The 5,162-nt window shown below is 47.5% G+C and overlaps 1 pseudogene; it reads left to right on the top strand.

Moving 5' to 3' along the window:
- The first annotated feature begins 277 nt into the window (after window positions 1-277).
- On the top strand, window positions 278-1,445 carry LOC102474765 (putative 18S rRNA (guanine-N(7))-methyltransferase pseudogene; annotated as a pseudogene).
- The last annotated feature ends 3,717 nt before the right edge of the window (window positions 1,446-5,162 follow it).

Here is a 5,162-nt window from a genome sequence, read left to right as displayed (position 1 = left end):
TCTGACACAAAACTATAAAACTTAGGGGGAAAAAAGCCATTTTAGATCTAGGGGTTGGCAAGGAGTTCTTCAAAGTTGACACTAAAAGTATCTATATAAGGAAAAATCAATAAATTGGGCTTCGTCGTAATTATCCTTTGTGAAAAAACTAATAAATAGAATGAAAGAACAAGCTAGGAGTCAAAAAAAAAAAATTTGCAAGCCACATATAGGAACTCTTAAAATTGAACAGTGAAAAGGTAAAGAATCCAGTTAGAAAATGGAGAGGCACGAAGATACGCTTTACAGCTAGGCACGTCGCTGAAGAGTGAGGATGTCCTCCGGCTGGAGATGGGACCACGGCTCTGGGCCCCAGAGCTGTTTATGACAAGAACAAAGCCTAGAAATATGTTTGCCATGTACGCATGATCTATGTCCAGACCAAGATGGCGGGGTGAGCACTGGGGCCCCTTTATCTGCCTGAGGCTGAGCCCTGGTACCTGTTGGATATTGGATGTGGTTCTGGGCTGGGAGGAGACTCTCAAATGCTGGGCACTACTGGGTGGGGTGGCCACTGACATCAGCCCTACGATGCCGGATGCAGCCTCAGACCAAGACACGGAGGGAGACCTGCTTCTGGGCATCCCTTTCAAGCCAGTTCCTTTGATGGTGGTATCAGCATTTCCACTGTGCGGGGGCTCTGCCATGCTAACAAGAAGTCTGACACACCTGCCAAGCGCCTGTACTCCCCTTTATGCCTGTTCTGTTCCTGTCTGTGGAGACAGAGCTGTCCCACAGGTGTACCCTGAGAACTCGGAGCAGGTGAACTGACCACGACCCAGGCCACCGAGGCTGGCTTCACTGACAGCATGGAGGTAGACTAGGTCAACAGTGCCAAAGCAAAGAACTACCTCTGTTTGCTGGGCCTTCAACCCAAGCAAAGGGGCTGAATGAAAATCAGGACGGAGTCAAGGCCAGGGAGTCCACCTTCACTCATGAGAGGGTTCCTCAGGACCATGAGGTGCCAGTTGGTGAGGAAGCCAAGTGGGTGTTGGAGAAGTGCACAGGTGTCAGGGCAGGGAGGTCTGACCAACCCCCAGTACACCCTGCGAGCACAGGCCCCACTTCTGAGCAGCGGGCCGTCTCTGGGGCTGTGCAGCTGCCCAGCCCAGGCACTTCCTCTGGAAGGGAAATGCTTGCTTCAGCTGACCAGATAGTATTTTAGAAGAGGTCTACAGTTCTACAGATATTTCTTTACTAAAAAATGTTTTGAAAGCACCTTATTTTGTTTTACAAGCCATAAACCACTTCCTGTGAGAGAAAAAAAAGATATATTTTACCCAGATCAGATGGCAAGTAAGCAGAAGAAAACATGTTCGACATCATCAGCTACTTATAACCACAATGAAGGACCAGCAGATGGCGTAATGGTCACATCACTGAATTCCCACAGTTCGAGTCCTTGACCCGGAAAACTCACGCTGGGTATTTGTATGTGCGTATCAAAATCCTGAGAAGAGGAGGAAGAAAGAATTGCAATGGGCCATCCCCCTGAGGAGTGATAACTCACTGTATCTTTCCTGTGAGCACACATGCCCTATAGCAAAATATCTAAAAACAAAAGCCAAACAGAAATTACACACCTATCAGTATGGCTGTGACAACACCAAATTCTGGTAAGGGTGCTATGAAAATCACTCATCTGGTTACTGGTGGGAATGTAAAATGGTACAGCAACTCAATAAATAGTCTGGCAGTTTAAGAAACTGACCCAGCACCAGCAGTTAGCGTAATGGCTATGTCGCTGAACTCCCATGTAGTCAACCACGGTTCGCGTCCCGGACCCGGTGGCTTAAACTCACGCCGGGTGCATGTGCATGTGTGCCCAAGATCCCGAGAGGAGAAGGGCTTGCGGCGTGGCCATCCCCCCTGAGGGGTGAGTTCTCACTCTCTGTCTCTCTGTCTCTGTCTGTCTGGTGAGTGCACACACCCTATAGCAAAAACCTCTTCAAAAAAAAAAAAAAAGAAAAAAGAAACTGCCCCAGCAGTTGCATCCCAGGGCGTTTACCCAAGGGAAATAAAAATGTATATTAATACATATACACACATATGAATGTCTGTAAGAGCTTCGTTCACAAACAGAAATCCATACCGTGGTTACTGTTCCACTACTCCACAATAAGAAGGAAAGGACTATCGATACAAGCAGTGACCTGGGTCCTGAGTGGAAAAGAAAAAAAAAGAAAGAAAAACTAAGACCAACCTACAGTGTGGTGCTTAAGGTAATTGGATCCCACACGTCTGACTGTGGTTAGTCCTGGACCAGAGGACTTGGAAAACTACCAGGCGCATGTGTGTGCATGCCCGAAAATCCTAAGAAGAATGGAGGAGAAAGGATTGTGGTGTGGCTATCTCCCCTGGTGTGTGACTTCTCACTTTCTTGTTCACTGTCTCTCTGTTGCTCTCTGGTGAGTGGACACACCCTATGATAAAAATTATAAAAGGGACCAGCAGGTGATGTGGTTAAGGTGCTGGACACTCCCATATGACCAACCACAGTTGAAGTACCGGACCTGGCGGCTTGCTTTCTCACTTTCCCTCTTTCTCGTTCTGCATCTCTCTCTGGTCAAACTAAAATGAAATGAATGAATAAATAAAATTTTTTTTAAAAAAGGAGGAAAATAAAACTAACCCAAAACTTTAGGTTTTGTAGTATTTTATTTCCCTACCATTCTTTTTATTTTTCTGTGTGTTTAGTTTCTTTTTGTTTTAAGAATTATTTTATTTAACTTTATTTATTTTAATTTGACCAGAGAAGGGCAAAGAGAGAATGTCAGAAAACAAGCTGCCAGGTCTGGGACTTGAACTATGGTTAGCCATGTGGGAGTCCAGCGCCCTTAACCACCAGACCACCTGTTGGCCTCTTCCCTACCATTCTTGAAATGAAAAATGGATAGGCATGGTAACAGATTCGGGGATGCCAGAACGTCGGGAGGTGGGAGGTGTTGTGAGGGCAGCGTGAAGGAACATTCTGTATCTCGACTCTGTTGGTGTGGGCAGGGCCACATTCCTTCTGGAGGCGCACAGAGGAATTCAGTTTCTCACCCTCCCATTTCCAGTGGCTACCTGGTGTGCATAGTCTCACCACTGTTTCTTCAGTCACCAGTGTTGGCTGAGTCCTCTGGCTGCCATCTCCGCGTCTCCCTCTCTGTCACTCTTTACTGGTGATGATGCTGGGCCCACCTCGGTAACCCAGGATGGTCTCCCCACATCAGGGTCAGCTGACTAGTAACCTTGCTTTCATCTTCAGCCTTAGTTCCCCTTTACCAGCTTCACAGGTTCTAGGTTTAGGACATGGGCATCACTGGGAAGACCACTTTTCTGCCTAGCATAAATGCATTAAAAGGCAGATTCAAAAGAACTACGAAACAATCCCTGAGTGGAAAGGACAACTGAAATGGGTCAGAATACAGCCAGAGAACTGGGCTGTGGAAAATATAAATGTGAGGTTCGAAGAGATGGAAGACAGAATTCAGAATTCCAGAGGAAGGCCAACAGGTGGTGTGGAGGTTAAGGTAGCTGGATCCCACAAGACTGACTTCACTGAGGCCTGCATCATCAGCCTGAAAGTCACATTGGACGGTGCGTGCCTTCTCAAAATCCCAAAAGGAGAGAGTGGAGGAGAAAGAATTGCAGCGTGGTCTTCCATTGGACAGTGCGTGCCTTCTCAAAATCCCAAAACGAGAGAGTGGAGGAGAAAGAATTGCAGTGTGGTCTTCCATTGGACAGTGCATGCCTTCTCAAAATCCCAAAAGGAGAGAGTGGAGGAGAAAGAATTGCAGCGTGGTCTTCCCCACCGCCCAACTCTACCCCTGTGATTTCTCATATTCCCTTTTTCTCTCTCTAAAATAATTATTTAATTTTATGTATTATTACTTTTTTTTTTTCTCAATTTGACCAGAGGGAAAAGTAAGCTACCAGGTCCCAGACTCGAACCGTGGAGTTCAGTACCTTAACCACCACATCGCCTGCCAGTATCTTTCTCTCTCCAGTGAACACAGACATCCTATAGCTAAAGACAAACGAACAACACTTTAAAAAAATCCAGACAGGGACCAGCAGTTAGCATAGCAGCTATGTCGCTGAACTCCCACGTAGTTGACCTCGGTTCTCCTCCCGGACCCAGTGGCTTAAAACTCACGTCGGGCGCGGTGTGTGTGCATGCGTGCCCAAGATCCCGGGAGGAGAATGGAGAAGGGATTGCGGTTTGGCCATCCCCCCTGGGGAGTGATTTCTTGCTTTCTGTCTCTCTGTCTCTCTCTGTCTGGCGAGCGCATGCGCCCTATAGTAAAAACCTCTAAAAAAATAAATCCAGACAAAAAGAATCCTGCCTAATTTTCCTACCAGAGATTCATGTAGGCGTAAATGGAGGAAGCACCACCCTAGCCTTCATTTCTGTTTACCAGTTTACACAATGGATCCCCTTCATTTGATGTTTGCAAAGTTTCACTTTCACTAGGAACATACTTTCCTTTTCTCAGATGGCAGCCTTTGATGGGAACTCTAATTTTCATGAGTGTATGTGGTCACGTGATTCAGGATCCTTCTCTGGTATGAATTATGACAACTTCTTACAGCATCGACATGCCTTGTGTAGACCTCCATTTACAATGTTTAGAAATATTTATGGGGAAGGGTATTAGCGTGTTAAAAAAGCTCCTTTACAAATCATTACAGCATATTACAGAACATAAACTGTACACTGCCAACGATAGATGTAAGGACGGGAAGAAAAGCTTCTTTTTTTTAAGGCACAGATTAGAATATGGGCTCTGTTGTAAAGTCGGATCACTTTCAGCCGGTTTGCATCAGGTCCACGTGCCAAGTTTCAGCACGTTTCACCGTCACGTCCTGGCGACAGCTCTGGTGCGGGTGCTGGGTTGGCACTTTCAGGGGGACGGGCCCGGGCTTGCGGAGGCTGTGGCCAACTTGGCACGACGAATTCCCAGGGGTGTCACCCTTCCGCGAACCCTGGGGCCTGCCCAGTCACCGCGTGTGGCGTTGGCAGCGCGTCCTGCAGCTCGCAGCGCCCCCCGAGGCTGCAGGAGGCAACTTTCCGGTGCGCGGGCTCTCTGGGTGCCCACGCCGGACCCTGGCTAGCGGCTGCGCAGCGCAAGCCCGCC

The sequence above is a fragment of the Tupaia chinensis genome, unplaced genomic scaffold, assembly GCF_000334495.1.
Source record: "Tupaia chinensis unplaced genomic scaffold, TupChi_1.0 Scaffold000170_1, whole genome shotgun sequence".
Lineage (NCBI taxonomy): Eukaryota > Metazoa > Chordata > Mammalia > Scandentia > Tupaiidae > Tupaia > Tupaia belangeri.
This window is presented reverse-complemented; position numbering and strand designations above follow the sequence as displayed.